The sequence below is a fragment of the Cynocephalus volans genome, chromosome 7 (genome assembly GCF_027409185.1).
Source record: "Cynocephalus volans isolate mCynVol1 chromosome 7, mCynVol1.pri, whole genome shotgun sequence".
Lineage (NCBI taxonomy): Eukaryota > Metazoa > Chordata > Mammalia > Dermoptera > Cynocephalidae > Cynocephalus > Cynocephalus volans.
In genome coordinates, this window is record NC_084466.1 from 127,682,127 (window position 1) to 127,696,798 (window position 14,672).

At 36.6% G+C, this 14,672-nt stretch overlaps 1 protein-coding gene across 1 annotated transcript in view; it reads left to right on the forward strand.

Moving 5' to 3' along the window:
* The first annotated feature begins 3,116 nt into the window (after positions 1 to 3,116).
* ZNF518A (zinc finger protein 518A) overlaps positions 3,117 to 14,672 on the forward strand; it is a 30,123-nt gene continuing 18,567 nt past the window's right edge. Inside the window, exons 1-2 of the mRNA XM_063102395.1 lie at positions 3,117 to 3,177; positions 5,589 to 5,673. The gene's annotated coding sequence lies outside the window, so the exon portion shown is untranslated. The remainder of the gene's footprint in view (positions 3,178 to 5,588; positions 5,674 to 14,672) is intronic.

The following is a 14,672-nucleotide window of genomic DNA, read 5'->3' on the forward strand; positions in this document are numbered from 1 at the left end:
GTATGGGGTCTCCTTCAGCTTACCTCTTTTTCTTAATGTAAACTTTCAAAAATATTTTACTGTGGAAATGTAAAAATTTAATACATACAAAAAGTAGAATTTTATAGTGATTTCTTCTGTACCCATCTTCCAGGGTAAACAATTAACTCAAGGATAATCTTATTTTATCTAAACTTTCACCTGCATGTCTCCCTCATATTTTGAAGTAAATCTCAGATAGACTTTCATCTGTAAATAATTCAACATGTATCTCTGAATTACAAATTTAAAACATAACAATATATATACTGTCATATATTGCACCTAGAAAATTAACAAGACAATTCTTTATATCCTCAAATATCTTCAGTTTTCAAAATTTCCAGTTGTCTCATACGTGTCATAAATGGGTTTGTGTCCGTTTCTTTGACAAGATCTAAGTAACTTCCATACATAGTAATTTATTAATATGCAATTTAAGTCTCTTTTAATTTATAGATTTTCCCTTTCATCTCTTTTTTCCTTATAATTTTCTGTCTAGTTGAGAAAAGTCATTTGACCAGTGCAATTTCTCAAAGTTCATAGCTGATTTTGCCCATGGTATAGTTTAATTTGTTCCTCTGACCTCTGTATTTACTGTAATTGGTAAGACTACTTCATAGGCACTCTTTTGTCCTTCCATAATGCCAGGTTTTCTCTCTTCTTTTGTGGCATTGGCAGATACCATACTTCTTCACTTGCCAACCAAAAGTTATTCATCCTTCCTTCTTGCTAGTTAGAACTACTATTTTTGCTCAGGTGGCAATTTGTTCACTCCCTGGGCATAAATCACGATTATTTTGAGTCAATCACAACAATCCTGTTTCCATTTACTCTCAGTTTTTCTAGAGATGAGTATGTGACTGAGTCCTGACAAAGAAAATATAAAGAGAAGTTTACTGGGAAAGATTTCTCTTCTCAATAAAAGATGAAAGAGTGTAAGAAGAAAACTTTTTTTGCTTTTGCTCACTTTTTCCTGCTTTGGAATATGCTGAGAGAGGAAAAAATACCTGGTGCTATGGCTACAAGATCTCAATCTGATTTTTGTTTTTTATATACGATCTTTTTATCTTTGGAAACTTTTAGAATTTCCTCTTTATCTTTGATAGTCTTAAATTTCACTATAATGTATCTTTTTTTTTTTTTCCATTGTATCTCCATGAACCTTTAAGGAAAACTTTTCCAAATATGTTTTCCTCCTCTCTCCTCTCCTGTGGGGCTTCCTATTTTCAGATATTGGCACTTCTGCTTCTGTCCTTCATATTTCTTGTCTTTTCATTTCTTTAATATCTTTTTATGCTTTCCTACATCCTTCTGGAAAGTTTCTTGCTCTGTTCTTAGAACTCACCGAGTTGTTCTTTAGATGTAGCAATATTGTTATTTAACCACTAATTGTGTTATTTATTTCAACTGCTATATATACATATTTAGTATTTTTACATTTTTGCAATGAGTTTTTGTTCTTGCCTAATATGCTGATATCTTCCCTCATTAAGTATGCTTAGCATATTTATTTTAGATTATTTATTTAAATAATTCTTCAGAAAATATATGTCATTTGGTTCGATATCTTTCTTTAGTTTTTGTTCTCATGTCTTGGAAACTTGTGCTCCTCTTTCAGATAATTCACATTTGGGTCAGGTTGAACACCAGGCCCTCGTTAGTGTGTGTCAGAGAGAGAAATGAGAAAACCCTGTGGAGGAGGGGGGTGCAATTTCTTATTCTGAAACACAAAAGCCAAAAACTGCATCGAAAGCAAAACAAATAACTCTGCTCATGTTCCCAACTAGTACCTTTTTTTGCCATTAAAAAAATAAATTCCTTTTCTTTCTCTTTCCTCTGTCATGTATGTGTGTCCAGCTGTCATGTAAATTAAGACTTGGAGAGGGGGATGATGTTTAATGCAGGATAAAATCTATTCGTAAACATGCTCTTCCTTCCACACTGGTGCCATTTTTAGTATTTACGTAAGATTTCTCGTTGTGTCCTTTGCAGAAGCATACGAGTATTATAATGTGGAGTTCTGTTCATTTGCTTTTTCTAGGTGGGACTGTGTAGACCAATTGATGTAGTGATAAAGAACGCTTCCTAAAGACAAAGTGAGGATTCCTTAGCGTCCTCATTTTTAAAAGATGGGGAAAATGTTATGTATGACTACAGGTCGACATTTTCAAAAACATACTCCAAGACAATCAAAAATATTCATCACATATAGTTTTTTAAGTTTTTAAAAAATATATATAAATGACATAGGTGCTTAAGAAAATATGGAACAGAAAAAACAGGACAAAAATTCAATGGTAGTATGCTTTCAGTATTTTGGGTATTCCTCCGCCCTCCCGTTTTTTGTTCTTTTTAAAAAAAATTTTAAGGGAAAGTAACTTTGTAAAGAGTGAGATCAATAAATAGGATGGATTTCAGAAATGTTCTAAAATGCTCTAAAGGAGAGAAGAGGAACCATACTGGCCTTTGGGGTAAAGCCAACATTATTAAATGAACTCTTTGTCCCTGTTGTGTGATGAAGAGGAAGGATTCCATTATGGGGTGAGAGCATCTCTCATTGTAAAGACAGTTTTCAGAACAATTATTAAATATGCACATGTTTGGAGCTCCATATGTCTTCCACAGCTGCTGCTGGCAGCTTCTTTTGTTGACTTGGACTGCAATGTCTACTAAAACCTGCAGGTCAGATGTAAGTGGTGGGGAAACGCCATTTGCTAAGCCGGAACTGATTAAAATCTCAGGATTGAGACCATTCTCAGTCAGCAAGGGCTTGCCAAGTGCACACAGTTCCTGCTTCTGGTGTCTACTCTGAGGAGCCTAGAGTGGACGTTTGTCTGCCCATCCCATCGGCAGTAGGATCTCTGCAGCGGCTGGTGAGTAAAGGGGGAGCCGTGAGTGAGTCACTTGAGTGGCGGGCGCCAGGCAGGCGCGCTAATTGGCGAGGTCAGCGGCAAACCCAGCTCCATGGCCTAGTCTCGCCAGGGTGAAGCGCGGATCCTGCCGGCCTCCGTTCTCTTCCGCTTTCTTCAGGTGTAGCGCGGATCCCTCCGCCGCAGCGTGCTCTCCCGGTAGTTCCGCGATCAGCTTTTCGGCAATACCCGGATGGAAGTGTAATGGCCGCCATCAGGGACTCGCAGGCAATGGGGTCTACGACAGGTATTCCCCGTGAGCGGGACCGCCCGGTCGGGTTAGGATGCCGGGACGTACAGAGAGCCAGCCAAGGGGCAAAGGGCGAATTTGTGGGGCGTCAGGGTCCCCCCGAAAGACCCAGGGACCCGCCTCTTGTGATAGGAAGCGCCTGTTAAATAGTCCCGGCCATTCAGCGCTTCCGCCTAACTTGCCGCAAAGTTTTTCTAGAGAAGTCGGTCATTTTACTGTGCGCTTTTGCAGGTTGCTAGAGCTGACACCTCGCTTCTTAACCTGAGATTGGTCTATGTCCGGGTTTTTTGAACTCGCCAGTCTCCTACACCTTAGGGGCTGGGCGGGAGCTCGAGAACAGTGTGCTTCCGCGCGCCCGAGGGCAGCCGAAACCCGGAGGAAGGGGCGGATCGAGCGCGGTGTTTGGGGCTAAGCGGGGCTCACGGCGCTCGAAGCACCAACAGGGCGGCTTCCGCGGCTGGTGGAGACAACATGGGCACATCTCAGACCTCACCCCTCGAGCTGTAGGTTCGCAGGTCCGATTCGACGGCGGTTCTACTGTGGGCCCAGTCTATGGTCATTGGGGGCCCTTTCTTGCAGAGATGCCCAGCTCCTTGGCGCGCGCACCCTCCTTCAGAGTTGGCCAAAGGTGCTCTTCCCTGCAGACCCAACCACACCCAGTGGCAGATGGATTTCTTTGTGACTGGCGTTCTCACTTGTAGGGTCCATTTTGAGTCTATTCTTAACATGGTGTCCTCGTCAAGTAGACAGTTTTTTTCCTAGGTGGCTGTGTAATTGAAGATATATAGGGTGAATGTACATAAAGTAAAATGTTTTAAGTAGACCAATGAAACAGATGTAGCCTTAAAGTTAAGAATACAAAAGTTAAAGCTTAGTTTTCTTCTTTGGTTTAAATTTCGGGGTATTTAGTGTTTGTGAGCTGTTTTAGTGAAACATTGTTGAGTATGTTACCAAAAGTCTAAAACACCCTAGAAAAATAAAACAAGTCGATGTCTAAGGAATTCATAAGAATGTTGAACTTTGTACGGTTGTCACAGTGATGAAACATGAAGACACCAAACTCCCGTCAGGGTAGGAAATTTATTAATTTGAGAGTCCGTATGTTAGGTCTAGTTTACTGACACTGGTGAATTGCTTTTTCTAAAGGGAAGGGTGTGATTCGAGTGTACCCCAAGGTTAGTATCCTCAGGCTGAGTAGATAGAAACCATTTAAATTGATTCAGTGAAATTTCCTAACATTTTCAGAGTTTAATTGTAAACTTATAGAAATGGGTTTATTATCTTTCAGCAAAAGTGTATTTTTTTGAAATTCTGAAAGACATTGCATGGTATTTTTTCAGGGGTTAGCATTTCATGGGGAGGGTAAGCATATTAGACACTTTTGATTTTCAGCTAAAATTATGATAAATAAGATCATCTCCAGATCTATAAAGCTGTTTAAAAAAGGGGGCGGGGGATAAAATGTAGGTATCTAATCTATTTTGCACATAATAAGCATAATGACCAACTCAAAACGTTTTAGATCTGGTTTTATGGAAGGATGAAAGGACACCAACCACAGTGAACACCTGCTATGTATATTGATGATACTTGAGATTTTTTTGTCATTGTCACACTTCAAATCCTATCTCATCCTCTCTGGTAATATTATACTCTGATCCCAAAAGTTTTTATATCTTGAAACATTACAGAGGGGATATATTTTAGCATAAATCTATAATTGGACTTCAAAATATACTTTAAATGCCTTCTTAATGTATTTTTGTTTACTTTCCTGTTTGTAGTTGTTTGGAATTGTTCTTATTGAAACATAGTGTGCTTTAGAGCACTTAATACAAGTTCCTTTTTTTTTTTTTTTTTTAATGATGCAAGTCTTGAATCTTGCCCAAATTCCACCAGGTACTCTACTAGAAGTCTTTAGGAAAAGCACTGTAAGCAGAAGAGAAAGGTTATAAAAAAGTCTTGACATTTTTCTTTATTACTTGATCTCAGGTGTGTAGTTTCAGTTCTATATGGGGTATTGGCTTCTCATGGTGAGCAAATTTCGTTGGATGTTAGATACCAGAAGTGAGTATTAAGAGGTAGAATTGTGGTGGAAGGGTTACTGGGTTGGAATCAGACCCAGATACTAGTTCTAGTTTTGTGACTTTGGGCAAGACTAATTTTCTCTATCTTGTAACAAATAAAGATATTGAATTAGATTGATTCTAAGCTTTGAGTTGTGATTTTTGTAAGTTTATGACGTGCTTTCACTGGGTATCAATATGTTATATGCCTAAGTGCAAAGAGGTTTTTTAAAAAAATTATACACCTAAGTTGAATATGAAATGTAATTGAATCAAGAGTACACAAACATTTACTAATAGTTTTTGAAGTCAGAGTTTTAAAATGTTGGTTTTCGTTTCCAGATATCATCTCTTCTTTTGATCACTGTTCCTGATTGTGACATTGTCCAAGCATTAAATTGTGTGCCTTTTGTCCCTTGAAAAAAAGGTATGGTAAAGACTGAAGTAGTAGAGTATATAGTCTATTAAGTAGTAAACTAATGTGTTTTGATATTGGACTAAAGTAGAAAAGTTACATTTATGTGAGTATTCTTAAGTTTTAAAAGTTACAATTTTATTTTTGGCCAAAATAAAATATATGTGGGTTTTCATTTCAGTAGTAAGTTAACGTGTTTTAATATTGCACTAGGTAAAAGTTAACAGTTTTGTTTTTGGCCAAAATAAAATATACTTGGGTTTTTATTTTAATATAAGCAAAAAAGTAAACTTTGGATTCATAGTTTATTATTTAACATTTTATTAAAGACTTGAAGATGATTTTTAACTGTATCATCCTTCTAAATATAGAAGTGGCATTTTAAGGGCTTCTGTATAATGAACAATGGAGATACTTATGGCCAGAAGAGTGTCTGTGTTTTGATTTAGTAAAATGCAAAGTACTTTACCTAAAGAAAAATTTTGTAATATATATTTATATTATAATTAATAGCATCTACATTGTGAGTCAGAAAAGGGTCTTGGGAATCACTATAGAGTTATTACTGGTTTCCTGGAAACAATCATCTAAATGTCCTGGTGTGGTCAAAAAGAAGGAAAAATGCCAAGAAATCCGTGGTATTGTAAGGAAAACTTTGGAAACACAATAGAAAATATTGTACCTTTGTACAATAAAAAGGGTTAATCTACCCTTGAAACACAGATGTTTCTTGCTGTTTGTGTTGGATAGGTCCTGGGATCTTTGAAATCGCCAAATTCTTGGATACCACAGTATCATATAATTAATTCCCCTAACCAAATGCAGTAAATGCACTAATAAGTATAACCCTAAGTTAGGATTAAGATTATGTGTGTAACTGCTAAAATAGTTGAAGTAGATTATACCACCTTACATTATTGCTTTAGTAATCATAACCATGTTCTTCCCTGAAATTCACCAGCAGATTGCTTTATTTTCAGGGCCATTTTTCTCAAAGGCAAGCATTTTTTATTTTGTCTGACTACATTGAGTAGAGAGCAACAAAGCTAAGTTGAGATACGAGGTTATCATTTATGTTGTTTACTTGAATAATTTTTTCCTACGTAATATTTGTTTGCTCTCTTACCAAGAGATTCACATGGGTCCTGTGCTGTTCCTGAATAAAGAAATACTAAATGCCAAGAGTTTTCTATACTATGTTTGAGTCAAAGTACTCTGAAAAATAATATAATGAAGAATGAAAGTTTTAGATGTAATGAAGTAAACAAGAGACTACGATGGTACGTCAAAAAGTTCATGGAAAAATGGAATTAAAAGAGAACACAAATCTTTCTATGAACCTTTTGAAGACTCCTCGTATGACTGACAAATGGTTTGGAGAACTTGTCAGTGAAGTATGACTGAAAATTTAAAGTCATGACTGCTATGGCTGCATGAAACAAGTGTCAGAATGTTAGAATGAATGTGCGTGACTTGAAGGTTAGAAGAATTAACTGGGGCTTTACATGGGTTTCATTTCAAGAAGTGGTGATGGCTGAAAACAAATATTGGCTCTGTAGAAATACAAATAATTTCAAAATGTAGAGAAATCATCATAAATTCTTAATTAGAATTGGGTTGAGGAAGGTTGTAGCTGGTAGAAGACATATCCACAGGGGATTGGTTCCAGGTCCCCTATGGATACCAAAATCCACAGATGCTCAAATCCTTGATTTAAAATGGTACAGTATTTGTATATAACTTATACACATGCTCTCAGATACTTTAAATCATCTCTAGATTACTGATAATACCTATTACAATGTAAATGTTATGTAAATAGTTTCATACTGTATTGTTTAGGGAATAATGAAAAGGAAGAAAAGCCTATATGTATGTTCATTACAGACACGATTTTTTTTTCCAGTACTTTTGATTGCAGTTGGTTGAATCCACTGAAGTGGAACCCATGGGCAGAAAGGGCTGGCTGTATTGTTTTTGTTAATCCAGTATCTCTTCATTTGGGGAACCAACCTTCCCCTATTCTGAGTGGTTGGTAGACTGTCTGACAGTCATATAACCCCAGCCTTGTCATCACTGGAGTAGTGATTTCCTGTTACTCTAGCAGAGCCAGTCACGATTCTTCTCTGAAATTGATGGGTAAATGCTAGGAGAAAGATGCTCCCTTTTCTCTGAGGTTGTTAATCTGGGAGGGTACTAATTACATTTTTTCCCACATGTATGAGAAGCCTATCTGTAGTAGGAGAAAGTGAAGTCATATAGAGATGAGAAATGGATGGCGATAGAGTGCCAGTTGCAGTTTCAGGGAACATAGTATATGGTACCTGTGGTTTTCTTTTGATTCTGTGAGCTACCCTGTTGTCTTTCTCAGTTCCTTGGGCCAAATTCTGTGTATAAATTGGTTTGAATTGGATTGCAGCAGAAAGTGTTCTGATGAATTTAAGATTCAAATTGATCATTCACATCCTTCTAAAATTTGCCCCTTTCCTCCACCTTCTAAAAGATGCGCTTTGTTTATTCATCATTCATACATGTGTTTAGTCCTTCCTTCATTCAACTTAGAAACATTTATTGGGTGTCTGCTAAATACAAGTATGTGCAAACTACCTGAATAGTCAAGAATTATAAGTACTAGGCTGAATGGATGGTGGACTTTATCTAATATTGCACATTTTTATATATTTAGGTTGTACAGATCAACAACATGTGTTGAGGATAACCAGTGCTGTGCTTAGCATTTTAGTAATATGTAAGAATAAGAGGAGTTCTTTGCCTTCAAATTGCTTATAGTTTAGTTAAGGAATCCAGATTAATGACACAATACAAAATGCAGACAAATGAATGCACAATTGTATTTTAGTCTGAGTTCTGATAGGAAGGAAATTAATGAGGGTTGGCCCATTTAGGAAGGTTTCTTGAAGGAGTTATAACTTCAAATGGGTTTTGACTTGTGAGTGGGGTTTTGATAGGCACAGAGAGTAACGGAAGAAATGGTGGGGTTGGAAATGATTGTGGGCTGATCCACGAGGGGTGGAGATTGGTTTGACGGTAACAATATATGTGTTTTAGCAATGAGAGCTGCTAGTGGGAAATAAGGTTGGCTATTTTAGGTAAATCCATGTATTAGGCGTTTGGAAAGCCACCAGAAATTTTGGTTCTTTCTAAAGGTGGAAATTTCTTTGAATAAAATGTTTATGTTTCTTTTAGTGTAATGCCATTTTTGTGATGCTGAGATATAAATTAAATGTAATGAAATGGTATAAAATTATTTGTTGAAAAAAATCTTATTCATCTGTCTTGAAGATTAAACAAAAATACTAATTAACTTGGAATGCTGTTCTATGTTTTATATATAATTGCTTTATTTCTTCTTCCCTTTCCCTTTTCAAGAGATCCCTTGGTAACAGGCAAAACCATAGCCCCTTTCCTAGAGATAGAGCCAGTTCAAAACTAATGTAGCAGTAGTGAGAAAAACATTTAAAAAAAAAAGATAAGGAACAAAATTAATGTTTGATTACTCATAGAGTATTCATTTTGAGCTCCAGATACTAGAAATGATGTAGAGGTTAATGCTGTGTCATTAGGCCTGTGCATACCTTCTTTCCTCATAGCCAGTTAATTGACCCTGAAATCAGAGTAACAGTTGGAGCATTCCATTCTACCAGGGCTGACAAACTTTTGCTGTAAAAGGTCAGATAGTAAATAATTTAGGCTTGTGGACCATATGGTTTCTGTTGCAGCTATCAGCTGCCATTGTAATATGAAAGAAGCCATAGACAGTATGTAAATGAATGAGTGTGACTGTGTTCCATTGAAACTTAATTTTCAAAAATAAGCAGCAGACCAGATTTGGCCCACAGGCTGTAGTTTGCCAACCCCTATGGTAGACTTACTGAGGCATTTCATTTCATGGGCTCTCAGTCACACCTGTCCATATGGGAGCATCTTTACCTCCCCTCTAGTTACTATAGATAAATTATCTTTGCTCCTTCTAAGTTCAACTCTTCAACTTGTTCTTTAGATTCTGTTCCTTCTAACCTGGAGGGCATTGCTCCTGCATTTCTTTTTTTTCCCTTTATCATCAGTTTTTCCATTTTTACTAGATATTTTCATAAGCATACAATCATGCTGTAGATTCTCCCACCTTTAAAAAACATAAAAAAACCCACTTCAACTCTTCTCCCTCTTGGTCCTTTATGGTAAAGTTCCTTGAAAGAGTTGTCTGTGTTACATCTCTACTACTTCTCCCTTTTTTTTCTTAAACCCATGCTAATCAGCCTTTCTCCTCCATAATTCCACTGAAACTATCTAATCAATGTCACCAGTGGTCTTGACATTAAGTCCAGTGATCAGTTCTTAGTCCTCCTCTTACTAGACAGAGTTGATCAATCCCTTATCCTGGAAACATTTTCTTCACTTTGCTGTCAGGATGCCACATTCCTGATTTACCTTCTGTATTAGTTCATTTCTATTGCTTATAACAGGATGCCTGAAACTGGATAATTTATAAAGAAATGAAATTTGTTTCTTACAGTTGGAGACTGGGAAGTCCAAAGTCCAGGGAACATGTATGGTGAGGGCCTTGGTCTTTCTGGTGGTGACTCTATAAGCAGGGTGTCACATGGCAAGAATGGGCTGAGGAAGAGTGAGCTAACCTCCTCACTTGCTGTTCTTTTAAAGCCATTAGAACCACACTCATTACTCCATGAATGGATCAATCCATTCACAAAGGCATAGTCCTCACAGTCTAATCACCTCTTTAAGGCCCTGCCTTTCAGTTACTGTAATTGGATTTCCTACCCTTTTAACACTGTTAAAATGGAGGTTAAGTTTCTGATATATGAACTTTTGGGGGACATATTTGACCTATAGCACCTTCAGTCTCACTAGTTCTTTCTCATCTCTTTCTGCTAAATTTTGTAGTATGTTGAGGCTCAGGCCTTGGGTTCCTCTCTTTGTTACCTTCCCCTTGGTGATTTCATCCCATCTCAAATACATAAATACATACATACATGTACACATACTGATGACTCCCCAAATTTTATCTTCCACCTAAACCTCTATATTCTGTTTCCAGTTACATATTCCACATTTCCACTTGGATGTCAAATAGACATTTCAAATTTTACATGGCTAAAACTGAACTTTTGATAGACTTCCCTACTATTTTCACACAGTCTTTTCTATCTCAGTAAATAGTAATCCAGTTCTTTCAGTTTAGGGTTATCCTTGATATGTCTCTTTCTCTCAGAGAAAGCATGTCAGCAAATCTTGTAACGTCTCTCTTCAAAATATTTTCAGAGTCTGATTATGCCTCATTGTCTCCACCAAACCACCATCATGTTTTACTGGATAATTGGGGTTTAGTAATCTTTGAACTTTTCTTTGGCTTCCACTCTTATGTCCCTCACAAGTACTCCGTTTTTTACATAGCAGCCAAAGTGATCTCTTTAAAAAATAATTCAGCTCATGTTATTACTTTGCCCATTATGCTCCAGTAGTTTCCTGTGTCATTCAGAGTAAAACCAAAGTCCTTACATTGTCGATTAGGTACTATTTCTATCTCCTTGTTACTTCTTTGACGTTCTCTCCTACTGCTTTCCCTCTCACACTTTCTGTTCCAGTCATACTGACATTCTTCTTGCTTTTCCCCAAATATGTTAAGCTTGCTGTATACTTAGGGTCTTGGTACTTAGTATTTTTTTCTTGAAATACTGGTTCTCTCCACACCTTGAAATCTTGGCTCTAATAAGACCTTTTCAAGCGAGGTCTCCCTGACTTCATATTTTAAATTGCAACTCTGTGGTTCTGCCTTTCCATCCCTGCTTTATTTTTCTCTGTACCACTTGTCACCTTTGAATATACTGTATAATTTACTTACTTTGTTTATTATCTAAATAACCAATAGAATGTTAGCTCCATGAGGGGAAGGGTTTTTGTCTGTTTGTTCACTGCTGTATTCCCAATGCTTATAACAAAGACTGGCACAGATTTGATGCTAGCTACGAGCCCAGCACTATCCCAGAGACTGGTGATACAGCAAAGAATGTGACAAATATAGTTCTTATGCTTATGCAGCTTATATTCCATTGTTTCAAACAGATAGAAAATAAATTGGCAAATAGATAAAATATTGCCAGAGATAAAAGTGTTACAAAAAAGAAGTAACAAGGGGATAAAATAGATAAATTTTCTTTTCCTTTTGAGGAGGGTATGATTTATAGGTTGGGGAAAGCCTTTCTGAGGTGATTACATTTGAGCTGAGACCTAATAGGTGAAAAGGATCTATCATTTGAAGAATGGGAGAAAGAACATTTCAAGCAGGGAATAGCAGATGCAAGGGCCTGAGATGGGAAAGGAATATTTGAGGAGCTGAGAGACCATGGTGACTTGATGGAGTATATTTACAGATGGGGAAAGTGGTGTGAAATGAAGTTGAAGAGAGAGGCCCAGGACCAGATGTCATTGTTCATTCCAAGCCTTTGTAAAGAGATTAAGTTTTATTTTAAGTGCCTTGGTGCTGAATGTTTATGTCCTGCCTCATTGCCACCAAATTCCTATGTTGAACTTAATCCCCAGTGTGATGGTATTTGGAGGTAGGGTCTTTGGGAGATGATTAATGCCCTTATAAGAGATAACACAGAGAGCTCTTTCACCCCTTTCACCATGTGAGGACGCAGTGGCAGTGAGAAGATGGCTATCTATGAACCAAAAATCATGCCCTCACCAGACACTGAATCTGCCTGTACCTTGATCTTGGACTTCCCAGCCTTCAGAACTGTCAGACATCTCTCTTGTTTATAAGCTACCCAGTCTATGGTATTCTGTTACAGCAGATTGAATAGACTAAGACATTTGGGAAGCCACCAAGGAGTTTTAAGCAGGAGGGCATTCTGATCTATATTATATTAAGAAGATTACGTTTGCTCTTGTGTGGAGAATGGATTCAGAGGAGGGTGGTGGGCAGGAGGGAAGCATGGATGCCATTGAGGAGAACTATCATTTTAATTTAAGTTAGAAATGACAGTGGCCTGGACTAGATCTGTACTTAATTATATTTGCATACTTAACGCTACATTTGAGTTGCTTATTAGGCCCCAGTGATTTGAAGGGGGCTGGTTTTGGTTATGTATGTAAATTCTACAACACCTTTTATTTCAGTTGTTTAAAATACGGTAGGCATTAGTCTCTCGGGTGAGCTTTTAAAAAACTCAAAACAGCTACATGAAAAAAAAAAAAAAGCCCAAAATGTTTGTTCCAAGTCATAAAAAGATAATAGTTAATTTTGAGGGTAGTGAAATTGGTTCTGCTTTGCAGGTATAGTCTTAGGGTGTTTTGTGTTTCTAGATTCCTCTTAGGCAGAGGCATATATTTTTCAGTAAGCTTTTCCTGCCACATGTTGCTTTGGTTTTATCTTCAGTAATTTATTTATATGACTGTTTTGCGCTTAATTATATCTGCAGAAAAAAGGATTGAATGATTCAAGGAATGCAGTAGTTTAAAAAAGTCATAACTAATTATATTAGTTTTCCAACCTGTGTAATGTGACAACTTAAGTTACAGAGTACATGCTGAGTTACAAATACAACCAAACTAAAATCAGAGTTTTTTAGTTCTTCGTTTCGTGTTTAAGCAACTAGAATGTTGTGAGTAGCACATAAATTCTTCCTTTTTAGACTCTACGGAATGTCTTTGCTTTTTAATCTGTTGTAGAAAGTGAATGTAATTTTCTAGGAATGGTACCTTTTGATTCACTTTATTCAAATCTGCCTTATCCTTGGCATTTTACTTTGGGCATTGTCCTTTTAAAATTTTTCTTTACCCAATGTGTGAGTTCTAACCTATGTTAACATTGCCAGTTTCCTGGTTTCTCACTTTTTATTTGGATTGTCACTCTAATCCTCTAGTTTTTTCACTTCTATTTTTTCTCTTTCTCCAGTTTATCTTGACTTCTAGTACGCTTCTAATGATATTTCTAAAATACTGCTTTTATGACTTCTCTCTGCAGTATTTTAGAAATATTATTAGTGACTCCTGGTTGCCTTTCTATCCAGTTCAAATCTGTCCTTGTAGTTTGTTTTCACTTAAACTCCTGTTATGCATTCTTTTATCTAGACCCTGCTGTACCTTGTAGAAAAATGCTTTTCTTTCAGCATTTCTTTATTCTGTTTTTCTAAAAAAGTAAACAGATTTTTTTCTAAAAAAGTAAAAGATTACTTTTGCTTCTTTCTTAAATGTTTAAGTCCTACTACTCTTCAAAGGATCATTACAAAACCTTCCTTTCTATGAAGCAGACGCAGTCAACCTTGACCTATCAACTTTCTATGTTAAGAGCCTTTGCTTACAAGTAATAGAAACCAATGGGAGTTAGCTTAAGTTGAAAGGGGGGGGCACTTTAAGGATACATGATTTCCTGGAATTCAAGAGCAGGAATACACAGGCAGGCCACAGTAAAGGCTTGTGGTAGCGACATTGTCTTCTTGATTTCGATCAAGGTACTTAGGAGAGCTGATGATTCCCTCCCTATTTATTTTGTTTGTTTGTTTTTTGCTATGCCATGCTGTCATTCTTTTTAAAAAGAATTAACCTGCTGTCAGTAGTGTGGAGGATATCTTTCTATAGATTTGTCTATGCTTATACAAACATATACTAATAGCGTCTTTCTTCCTAATTTAAAAATGTATTATATGCCTTAATCTGCAACTTTAAAAAAAAAATTTTTTTTTAAATTCACAATAAATATCTTTCCAAGTTAATTCAACATCTATACCTCTTTCTGTATCATGTTTTCATGTGGATGTTCCATGATTTACTTTATCATTTTCCTATTTGAACATTTAAATTATACTGATAAATTGTGCCTTTTTTTGTAGGATATTTTCTTAAAAGTGAGATTTATGGAAGTATACTAAGTTGATTTAAAAAAAAAAAAATTACCAAAGTGACTCAAGCAGTAAAAAGCCCAAAAAGTCCAGAAACCATAGAAGAACTTGAAATAGTTGTAAGGTCTA